We start from the raw sequence: 12,618 nt of genomic DNA on the forward strand, positions 1-12,618 counted from the left end.
GATCCATGGTGTCCCCAGGTGTAGCCCATTTTAGTTGAAGATCCTTCCTCTCCCACAGATGAGGTATTTGGAGCTTGATTCTGTAGATCTGGGTTTTCCCCATACCCAACCCTCCACCTTTGGATCTTACATGGCAGAGCAAATACAGAAGCAAAAAAATAATTTAATACAGCAGCTCCCAGCCTTTTTTATGACATGAGCCAAAACCATGAATGAAGAGGCCTTTGGCCTCCAGGTTGGGAACCTCAGATTAAATTTCTGTTTTGGCTTTGTGCATATATGATCCTCACAGTCTCAAATCCAGCCAACATCTTGATAATCCCTTTTACACCTTTTCTCACCTTTCACATAATCAAGAGCTTTTGTGGGGAAACAGGATCTTCAGCCCATCAAGTCTGTACTGACCCTCAACTAACCATTGGCACTAATCCTGCACTGACCCTATTTTCATTCACACCATTTGGGAATCTGTTCCCCCCCCCCCCAGCATAACATATTATCAACATTGCTCAGCCTTCATCATCAATATCCTTGGGGTCCTCATTGACCAGAAACTTAACTGACCCACCATGAGACCAGGTCAGTGGCTGTGGATCCAGCAGTAAATGACCCACCTCCTGGCATCCCTAGACATTTCTCGCATCTATCAGATATGTCAGGAGTGTGTTGGAGCCTCCTCGGCCTGCCTGGATAGTGATTGGCAATAGTCAGGACAAAGTAACCCTTTCATTTGGGCTCTCCTGTGGCTGAAAGAAGACTAAAGCTGGGAGCTTATCATTCAAGAGTACACATCGTATCAAAAAAAAACAGGCAGGTAAGCAGAGGGTTGGTAAGAAATTAAATAAAATCCTTAGAGAAAAGGTGACATAGGATTAGATGATGCAGAATCCTTGTGGGCATAGTTAAGAAACTATAAAGGTAAAAAGACCCTGATAAGAGTAGTATTCAGGCCAGGATGTGGGCTACAAATTACAAGAAGAGTTAGAAAAGGCATGTCGAAACAGCAATATTATGGTAATCATGGGGAATTTCCATATGTAGGCAGATTGGAAAAATCAGGTTGGCGCTGAATCCCAAGTGAGAAAGCCTATGAGATGACTTTTTGGAGTTTGTAGATGAGCCCACTAGAAGAAAGGCTATTCTGGACTGGGTGTTAGTAATGAACTGGCTTTGATTAGAGAGCTTAAGGTAAAAGAACCCTTAGGAAGCAGTGATATAATAGGTTCAAAGGTCTAATTTAACATCAGAGAAATGTATACAATATACAGTACATCCTGAAATGCTTTTTCTTCACAGATATCCATGAAACAGGGAAGTTCCCCAAAGAATGAACAACAATTAAATGTGAGTACACCAAAGTACCCCCCCCCCACTCCCCCCTCCTACATGTAAGCAGCAGCGAGCAATGACACCCCCCCCCCAACCAGCAAAAACAAAGCATATCGGTAGTTATCAAGCCTAAACGTGTGCTAAGCTAAAGCAGAGCCACAGGTCAGAGTTACCCCAAAGGATTCACATTTCATCCCACATTCGACAACCCACAGGTTCTCTCTCTCTTTAATAAGGGAGAGCGAGGTGTCCCCCATTTTCGCAGTGAGCGGGAGACATAACAACAACCCACTGGATTACAATGTTAAAAGTCTATTCCATCGCTTTTTCCTAGCTCTGTGTCCAAAGATCACAAAGGCCTCAGGTCTTCGGCCCCAAAGCAAAAGACTTTTCGGCCTCCCCGACGACACAAGTCTCCTGCGGTGACACCGACCCGCGATCCGCCCGTCTCCAGAGCCCCGAGATCCTAGGCTGCCAAACACGAGTGGGACTCTCCCCTGGCATGTCGAATAAGGGCCAGCCGTGAAACCCTGAGAACGGGTCCCACTCTCACAAAGAACCGAAGTCAACCTGTAACTCAGGTCAGGGTCTTCAAAAGAACCCTGAAAGGGAAAAATAGAGATATTAAAGATGGAAGTAGAGCTGTTTCCGAAGATGCAAGCAAGGGAGTTGCCATTGGCGCCGTGTCTCTCCTTAGCTCCACAGGGTGACAGAATTCATCCTGCAATTTGAGAAGGAGAGGCTAAGGTCAGATGTATCAGTATTACAGTGGAGCAAAGGAGAGAGGAGTTGGCCAGAATGGATTGGAAAAGAACACTAACAGGGATGGTGGCAGAACATCAATGGCTGGAGATTCTGGTAGCAATTCGGAAGGCACAGGATAGGAAGAAGAAATACTTTAAAGTCAGGATGATACAACTGTGGTTGACAAGAAAAGTCAAAGATAACATAAAAGCAAAAGAGAGGGCATAAAAAACAGCAAATATTAGTGGGAAATTAATGGGGACAATGAAATGGCAGATGAACTGAAAAAGTATTTTGCATCAGTCTTCACTGTTGAAGTTTGAGAGTGTCAGTGGGCAGAAATGAGTGTAGTTGCTATTACAGTACTAAGGAGAAGGTGTACGGAAAGCTGAAAGGGCCAAAAGTAGATAAGTCACCTGGACTTCACCCAAGGAATCTGAAAGAGGTGACTGAAGAGATTATGGCGGCATTAGTAATGATCTTTAAAGAAACAATTGAATCTGGCTTGGTTCTAGAGGACTGGAAAATTGCAAATGTCAACCTACTCTTTAAGGATGGAGGGAGGCAGAAGAAAGGGAATATTAGGCCAGCTGGCCTGACTTCTGTGGTTGGGAAGATGTTGAAGTCGATTGTTCAGGATGAAGGTCTCAGGGTACTTGTAGACACATGATAAAACGGGCCAAAGTCAACATGGTTTCCTTAAGTGAAAATTTTGTCTGACCAAGTTGTTGGAATTCTTTGAGAGAATAACAAGCGGGATAGACAAAGCAGAACAAGTGGATGTTGTATATTCGGATTTTCAGAAAGCCTTTGACAAGGTGCCACACGTGAAGCTACTGAGCAAGATAAGAGCCCATGGTGTTACAGGAAAGATACTAGCATGGATAGAGGGTTTGCTGATTGGCAGAAAACAAAGAGTGGGAATACAGGGAGCCTTTTCTATTGGCTGCTGGTGACTAGTAGAGTTCCACAGGGGTTGGTTTTGGGACCACTTCTTCTTACATAATATGTCAATGATTTGGATGAAGGAATTAATGGCTTTGTGGCCAAGTTTGCAGACGATATGAAAATAGATGAAGGGGCAGGTGGTTTTGAGGAAATAAAGGGGTTATAGAAGGAATTGGACAGATTAGGAGAATGGGAAAAGATGGAATATAGTGTTGGGAAGGGTATGGTCATGCAGTTTGGTAAAATGAATAAAAATGAAGACTATTTTCTAAACGGGGAGAAAATTCAAAAATCTGAGGTGCAAAGGGCTTTAGGAGTCATCCTGCAGAATTTCCTAAAGGTTGAATTGGTGGTAAGGAAGGCAAATGCAATGTTAGCATTCATTTCAAGAGGACTGGAATGCTGAGGCTTGGTAAAGGACAGTTGAGGCCTCAATTGAACAATTTTGGCCCTCTGTCTCAGAAATGATGTGCTGACATGATGACAGTTCAAAGGAGGTTCACAAAAATCATTCTGGGAATGAAAGGTTTATCATCTGGGGAGCATTTAATGTCTGCCCCCTCTGGAATTTAAAAGAATGAGCGGAGATCACATTAAAACATATTGAATGTTGAAAGGCCTAGATCGATCGGAGAGGATGTTTTCTAGAACGGAGGAATGTCCATTTAAAGCAGAGATGACGAGGAATTTCTTCAGCCAGGGAGTGGTGAATCAATGGAATTTGTTGCCACAGATCATTACGTGTATTTAAGGTGGAGGCTGATTGATTCTTGATTAGGCAGGGTGTGAAAGGCAGGAGAATGGGGCTGAGAGGGAAAATGGATCAACCACGGTGAAATGGCAGAGCAGACTCGATGGACCTAATGACCTAATTTTGCTCCGACATCTTATAGTCTTAGGGTCACATCCACCATCCTGATCATTGGGCACCATGCAAGTGTAGCGGTCAGTTAGTATTTAGGGCAGTGGTTAGTGCGACACAGTATAGCTCAGGCGCCACTGAGTTCGGAGTTCTAATCTATAAGGAGTTGAAAGTCCTGCCCATTTACATGTGGGGTTCCTCTGGGTGCTCCGGTTTCCCCCACAATCCAAAGACGTATGGATTAGTAGGTCGTTGTAAAATATCCTCTGGTTAAGCTAGGGTTAAATCAGTGGGTTGCTTGGCATTGTGGCTTGTTGGGCCAGAAGGGTCTGTTCTGCTTTGTATCTCTAAATAAATAAAATCCTCTCCTCCACAACTGGTGGCATACAGTGCCTGCAATCCATACCATCCACAACGTGTGCTACAGTCACATTAGATCATAAGGACTAGGAGCAGGAGGTGGCCTTCTGGCCTGTTGAGCTTGCTCCAGCTTTCAATAAGATCATGGCAGATCTGGCTGTGGACATGAACTTTAATTCCCCTGCTAAGCAAAATCTAACTGTCTCTTAAATATATCTAATGAGGTAGCCTGTACTGCTTCCCTAAGGAGAGAATTCCATAGATTCCTTCCTCTCTGGACAAAGTAGTTTCTCCCTCATCTCTGTCCCAAATCTACTCCCCTGTATATTGAGGCTATGTCCCCTAGTTCTAGTCTCACCTACCATTGGAAACAACTTTCCCGTCTCTATCTCACCTTTCATTTACATAATGATATACATTTCTACATGATCCCCTCTCATTCTTCTGAATTCCAGTCAGTATAGTCCCAGGTGGCTCAATCTTTTCTCAAGACTAACCCTCTCATCTCCAGAATTAATCTGGTGAACCTCCTCTGCACCACCTCCAAAGCCAGTGTATCTTTCCTCAAGTATGGAGACCAGAACTGTACACAGTACTCCAGGTGTGGCTTCACCAGTACCCTGTACAGTTGCAGAATAAATTCAATTCCTGTAGCAATGAAGGCCAACATCCCATTTGCCTTTTTGATATTCTGCCGCACCTGCATCCGACCCTTTACAATCAATACACGAGCACTCCCGAGTCTGCCTGCGCTGGTCTACCATCAACAGTGTCAAGGTTGCAATTCAAGTATGGGGTTGCATGACCGGACACTCACCGTGTCACACTTACCCACTCACAAACACTTGGCACTGCCTCTCACAACCTTTCACATTTGTGTACCAAACTCAGCCCCTCACTCCCTCACACTCACATTGTCTCACACACCCTATCACCATCACCCTCACTCACACTCACACCCTAATACTCTCCACCCTGACTCACACTCTCCCACACTCACTGCCTCACTCACCCTCTCACTGCCTCGCTCACCCTCTCACACTCACCCGCTCACTGCCTTGCACACTCTCTCACACTCACCCGCTCACTGCCTCGCACACCCTCTCACACTCACCCTCTCACTGCCTCGCACACCCTCTCACAGCCTTACCTTTTTTGGCAGTCGCCGTCCCACCCACCTTCGCAAGCTGAGCCGGAATTTAGTTGTCTATCCCTCACTGCCCTGAGAAGGTGGTGGTGGGCTGCCTCTGCCAAAGTTCAAATTTGTTATCTAAATCTTGAGGTTCCCCTTCTTGCAGAAACACTAAAACCACACACAGCGAGGACTGACTAACGTCCAATGTGGAAACGAACTGAACAACAGAAATACCCAGAAGATGGGCTGCAGCGTTCCCAAAAGTGAGCCCACAGGTGCTGAGGCCGGTGAAGCTGGTCCGGAAGCCCAGTGGCTGCGGGGTAACAACTGCTCCCGATCTGTTGTCGCGGGGCCGGAGACTCCTCACCTCCTGCACCGAGGCAGGCAGACGGGCCGGTCTTGGCTGGCATGGAGGAGAACACCGGTTCATTTCCTAGTCCACTTTCACCTGGATCTTCGCTTTACTTGGTACAGAGCTGAGCATGGGTTTGATTTCCACTCTCCGGACTCGACACAGCGTCTGCCTCTAGCAGTGGCTGCCCGGCGATTCTTAACTGCCAAGTTCACTGACTGTTGGAGATCTTAACATCGCTAGCTCATTTAGACAGTTCAAAGTATATTTCTTAAAAAGAAATGACAGGCTGCGGGTTGCAGTGACCATTGTTCAGAAGTTTCAGCCATTGAGGTTGGATAATTTTGCTGCCAGCTGGGAGAGTTTACAGGGTGATTACAAAGAGTGGGGTATGGACAAGGTGAGAGAGAGGCAAGTACTCACTGATGGAGGGTAACGTGGAAACCTATCAGAACGTCCATATCGGTGTGTTTACTCCTGAGAGATTTGGTATTGTTGGTGTTCCAAGGGATCTCAGTGGGCCTGTACACCGATCACGATTCTATCTCAGTCCTCAGTCTCAGCTATTACAGTATTTGGAGATACAGCATGGAACAGGCCCTCCTGGCTCAGCGGCCACCTATTTAACATTAGCCTAATTACAGGACAACATACAATGACCAACTAACCTACTAACTGGTACGTGGGAGGAAACTCGCTCACAAGCTCCTTGCAGACAGCATAGGAACTGTGGAATGCACCAAGCTGTAATAGACAAACACGAGGAAATTCAAGCAACACACACAAGATGCTGGTGGAATGCAGCAGGTTGGCCGAAATGTTGTCAGCACTTCTCCTTATAGATGCTGCCTGACCTGCTGCGTTCCACCAGCATTTTGTGTGTGAGGCTGTAATAGAGCCGTGCCAGAGAGCCGATGGTATGTTTGCCTTAATAATGCATGTGTACAAAGTCTTATTGCAGTTGTATTGACCCTTGGTGACACCAGAGCCGGATTTGTAACCAAGGAGTGATGTTTGTTGTACATGAAAAGATTGAGTAGACTTGGACTGTACTCTCTAGAGGTTAGAAGAACAACAGGCAATCTCATGGAAACTTCTGAAAGACTTGACAGACTGGATCCAAGCAGGCAGTATCTCCTGACTAGGGAGTCAAGGACCATGGGGGCACAGTTGGAGAATAAGTGGTAGGCCATTTAGAACAGGAGACATTTGTTCACTCCAGGGTGATGAACTATAGGAGTTCTCTACTCCAGTGGGCTAAGGCAGTTCAATCATTCTTCATTCAAAACAGATCACCAGATGTTTGTACATTAAGGGAACCTTTTAAAGGTGTATGCTTTATGATTAATTCATAGTGGTGCACGAACGTGACAGTTCTGTCTCAGTCCTGCTTGTCCGACCTGGAACATCTAGCGATGAAACGCTGTCCATTTTATCTGCTGAGGGACTATCCAGGTCGTGGTGTACATTCCACCTCAGGCAGCCGCCGGAGGAGCTCAGCGCCGTTATCAGTAGCCACGAAGCAGCCTAATTCCTTCCCAATCATTGCAGGGGATTTCAACCAGGCCAGCTTGAAGCCGTTTCTGACCAACGACCCCCAACATGTCACCTATGGATCCAGAGGAGCCAGCACACTGGATCACTGTCACACCACCATCAAGAATGTTCGCTGTGCCACCTCACGTCCCCACTGTGGATTAACCAGGAGATTCGTAGTGTGCTGAGCACTAGATCTGTGGCTTTCAAGACTGGTGATTCAGAAATATTCAAAAAGTGTAAGTACGTACAACCTAGGGAAGGTTATTCTGGAGGTGAAGGAACAATTTTGATTGAGGGATGCTGGAGATGCAAATCAGGTCTTGCAGGTTTTGAAGGCCATTGCTTCTTACAAGGCAAAACCAAACATTGTGAATGGCTGTGATGCTTCACTCCCAGATGAGCTCAACACCATTCATGCACATTTTGAAAATTACTCCTGTGCAAATCCCTGCAGCCTCTGGTGACTCTATGATCTCTGTCCTGGAGGCCAACGTCAGAACATCTTTCAGAAGGGTGAACCCTTGCAGGACTGATGAAGGGTCTCGGCTTGGAATGTCGACTGTTTAGTCATTTCCATACATGCTGCCTAACTCACTGAGTTTCTCCAGCAGTTTTTGTGTGTTGCTCTGGATTACTTGCACTTAGATTAGTGTAACAAACTTGGCTGTAAAAGGGTAACATGTAGAGATCTGGCCACTATAGACAAAAGGGTAGAGTTCCCCTGCCCAGTTGATTCTGTCTGTTAGTCTGTCTCTTCTCTCTTTTCTTTCTCTCTCTCCTCTCACTCTCTTCTTCTTTCTCCCTCTCATTCCCACCCCCTCTCTATTTCTCTTTCTCCTCCCATCTCTCTCTTTTCTCTCCTCTCATTCTCTCATGTCCTTTCTCTCTCTGTCTCCCCATCATTTCATTTCAGCTGTTCAGGAAGATTGAGACTTTGAGGTGAATGAGGAAGGCAAGGGAGAGTTGCAGAGCTGACTGCCTGCCTGTTGATTGCTGCCAGAGAAGGAGTCTGTGAGTGGCCTATCGATGTGTGGCTCGCTGTGGCAGGCGGGTAGGCCTCTCTGCCTCAGGTGGTGTCCCTCTCTTCCGATGAATGTTGGTGGTATCATGGTTCTGCGGTTATGGATTGGACTATGGACCTTTTCAGATTGATGGTTTGTATATTCAGTGTTTTTGCCACCTGTTCCTTTTCCATTTTGTTGTGTGAGGGAGGGGGTTTGGGGGTTGGTGTTCTGTTAATTTTTTTGTGCAGGGGAAGGGTTGATTTTTGGGGGTCGTTTTTCCTGTTCTGTTTTGCGTGGGAGGGTTTGATGATTGGGATACTGTTCTTTCTTGTACAGCCGGGAGTGGGTTTGATGTTTCTCTTTTATGTCCTTTCTTTGTTCCGTGGCTATCTGGAGAAGACAAATTTCAGAGTCGTATATGTGTGCATGTTTTGATAATAAATGAATATTTGAACCTTTGAAAATCAGGCCATTTGGCCCATGAGTTCTGCTCCATCATTCAGACATGACTGATTTATTTTCCCCTGCCTTCTCCTCATAAACTTTGACACCCTTACTATTCAAGAACCTATCAACCTCCAGTTTAAAAAGATCCAATGACTTGGCCTCCACAGCTGTTTGTGGCAATGAATTCCACAGATTCACCACCCTCTGGCTAAAGAAATTTCTCCTCATCTCTATTTGGATGTCCTTCTATTCTGATGCTGTGCCTTATGGTCTTAGACTCTCCCACTATAAGAAACATCTCTCCACTTCCACTCTATCTAGGCCTTTCAATTCGACGTAACATCGAAAACTTCAACAAACTTCTTTAGATGTAGTGAAGAGTATATTGATTGCCTGCATCACAGCCTGGTATGGGAACAATAATTCCATTGAATGGAAAATCCTACAAAAAAGTAGTAGATATAGCCCAGTCTATCATGCGTAAAGCCCTCCCCGGCATTGAAACACTATGTGAAATGCTGTCATAGGAAAGCAGCATCCATCATTGGGGAACCCGACCATCCCACTACCCTTTTCTCACTTCTGCCATCAGGGAGAAGGTATAGGAGCCTCAGGACCCAAGCACCAGGTTCAGGAACAGTTATTACCCCTCCACCATCAGGCTCTTGAACCAAAGAGGATAACTTCACTTGCCCCATCTTTGAAATATTTCCACATCCAATGGATTCACTTTCAAGGACTCTTCATCTCATATTCTTGATATTTATTGCTTATTTATTATAATTATTTCTTGCTTTTTGTATTTGCACAGTTTGTTGTCTTCTGCTCTCCTGTTGAACATCCAAGTTAGATGCTCTTTCATTGATTCTAATATGGTTATTATTCTATAGATTTGCTGAATATGCCCATGTGAAAATGAATCTCAGGGTTGTATATGGCGACATACTATATATGGACTTTGATAATAAATTTACTTTGAACTTTGAATAATATTCAATAGGTTTCAATGAGATAGTTAACGAGCCAAATGAACTAAACTTTCACCATGAGGTCCAAAATTTCTCTGCCATTTTTATAAAAATATTCAAAATTTGGGGGGGGGGGGGCGTCACATGATGATGTAGGATCGAGACGTGGAAATCCAGCTCTCCTATAAAAAACCAGAAAAATAATGTTTAAGTGAAGAAAAGTTAGTAAATACTTTCTAAAAATTACTTATAAACTACTCAGGATTGTCTTTAGATATGTCTCCTAAACAGAAACAGAAGAAAACTACTACTTTGAAGACAGTACGAGTTGGAAAGGAAACAAGGCCGACCATTATGACGGAGCCTCGTTGGACCTCTTCTTGGCGAGGTGCACTTCGCCTCCGGTGGTGCAGAACAGGAAACTGCGGCAACATTAACAGTCTCTAAGAAGGAGCAACAGGAACTGTACATGCATGAAGAAATGGGCATGCACAAATAGGGGCAAACCAAACTACAAATCCCAGCTACAACTGAAAGTGAAAGTGAATCAGAACTGGAGTCGGATTCTCTGGACAACACAGATGAAGATGAGGAGGGAAAAGAAGAACAGCAGGAAGAGGTTGGAAGTGGAAGATCTCCTGGAGACATAAGAAAAGCCTTGCTGCAAATAATGCATGAATTAAAAGAATTAAAAACATTAAATGTAATAAAAACAGGTATTGAAAATATGAAGATTATGTTTGATAAAGTTGTGAAAAAACAGGAGAAAACGGATAAGAAAGTTAAAAAGTTGGAAGAAATAACGGAGACACCATTGATAGAGTGAATAAAATGGAAGATAATATCCTTGCCTGGACATCAGAAAGAAAACGGTTGTTGGAAAAAGTGGACGTGCTTGAAAATTTTAGCAGACGAAATAATATTAAGATTGTTGGTCTTAAAGAAGGTATAGAGGGACATGTTCCAATAAAATTTTTTCAAAAATGGATCCTGGAAAATTTGGAAATGGAAGAGGGAAATCAGTTAATAGAAATCGAAAGGGATCATAGACCTTTAAGACTAAAACCTCAACATGATCAAAACCCATGATCAATCTTGATAAAACGCTTAAGATACCAAGATAAAGAAAGGATCCTGAAGGCGGCTGCCCAATGTGCCACAAAGAGAAACGGGCCATTGATGATAGAAGGGAAAACAGCTCTTTTCTATCCTGACGTAAGTTATGACCTTTTGAAGAGAAAGAAGGAACTTAACTCAGTGAGAAAAGTCTTATGGGAAAAGGGTTATAAATTTATACTGCGCCACCCGGCAACACTGATAATTTTTTTGGATGATGAGAAAAGAAGATTTTTTACTGATTATTGGAAGGCAGAGGAGTTTACACAAGAACTCCCAAATATTCGCTAGACACAGCTAAGAATTTATGGAAGCGAAATGGATTAAAAATGAAGACTGAGATAGTGACTGGATTTGATGGATATTTAAGGACAGAAGAATATACAAATATACTCTTAATTATATGATAGAGGGGGAGAAAAGTAAAAATTTGAGGAATATTAATCAAGAGTAGTGGTATTATTTTTTCTTCTCTTACATATACCTTTTTTTCATTACGGGGGAGCTGGGGGAACTTCTGATCGATCGCTCTGGGATTCACGCGTGTAATCATGGCGATTGCCATGACCCGTACAACGAAGGGGGGTAATGTTGTGGGTTTTTTCATTCACAGCATTAGGAAGGGGGTATTTTGTTATTTTTTTCTTTATAATCTATCTTTCTTCTATCTTTCTTTCTTTGCCTGGATGATCGGGGGGGGGGGGGGGGGAGACACATAGCAACATGGAGAATTTTAAAAAGATTCCCCAAGGTACTACGAGAGCTGAAATATTATGTATAGTTATAGATTGGACTCACCTTGTTAAAAATAATGACTAATTTACTGAACTTTTAAGTTTTAATGTTAATGGGCTTAATGATCCGGTGAAAAGAAAAAGAATTTTAACATACATTAAGAAAATGAAAATAGATATAGCCTTTTTACAGGAAACCCATTTAACAGAGATAGAACATCAGAAATTAAAGAGTGATTGGGTTGGAAATGTTATTACAGTTTCATTTAATTCAAAGGCAAGGGGAGTTGCAATCTTGGTTAATAAAACTTTACCAATTAAAATACAAAATATATTAATTGATTCTGCGGGGAGATATGTGATTATACATTGTCAAATCTTTTCAGAATTATGGACTCTTATGAATATTTATGCACCAAATGAAAATGATGTAAAATTTATACAAGAAGTCTTTTTGAATTTGGCTGACGCACATGATAAAATATTAATAGGTGGAGACTTTAACTTTTGTCTAGACCCAGTTTTAGACAGGTCAACAAAGGTCGTTACAAAATCAAAAGTAGTAAAATTAACTTTATCATTGATGAAAGATTTAAATTTGATTGATATATGGAGAAGAATTAACCCAAGAGAAAGAGATTATTCATTTTATTCAAATAGACGTAAAACGTACTCAAGGATAGATTTTTTTCCTATTATCAATGAATATTCAAGATAGAGTGAAAAATATTGAATATAAAGCAAGAATATTGTCAGATAATTCCCCCTTGATAATGACAATGATAATGATGGATAAAGAGGAACCGATTTACAGATGGAGATTTAATTCAATAACGTCAAGATTTTTGTGATTTTATGAAAAAACAGATTCAGTTTTTTTAAGATACAAATTTACATTCAGTTGATGATAAACTTGTATTATGGGAAGCGATAAAGGCATATTTGAGGGGCCAGATAATAAGTTATACTTCTAAAATTTAGAAGGAATATATGGTAGAAACAGATTAATTGGAAAAAGAGATTACAAAATTAGAAAAAGAATCTCAAAGATATATGACAGAAGAAAAACAAAGTCAACTT

Source organism: Hypanus sabinus, chromosome 7, assembly GCF_030144855.1.
Source record: "Hypanus sabinus isolate sHypSab1 chromosome 7, sHypSab1.hap1, whole genome shotgun sequence".
NCBI classification, from domain to species: Eukaryota; Metazoa; Chordata; class Chondrichthyes; order Myliobatiformes; family Dasyatidae; genus Hypanus; species Hypanus sabinus.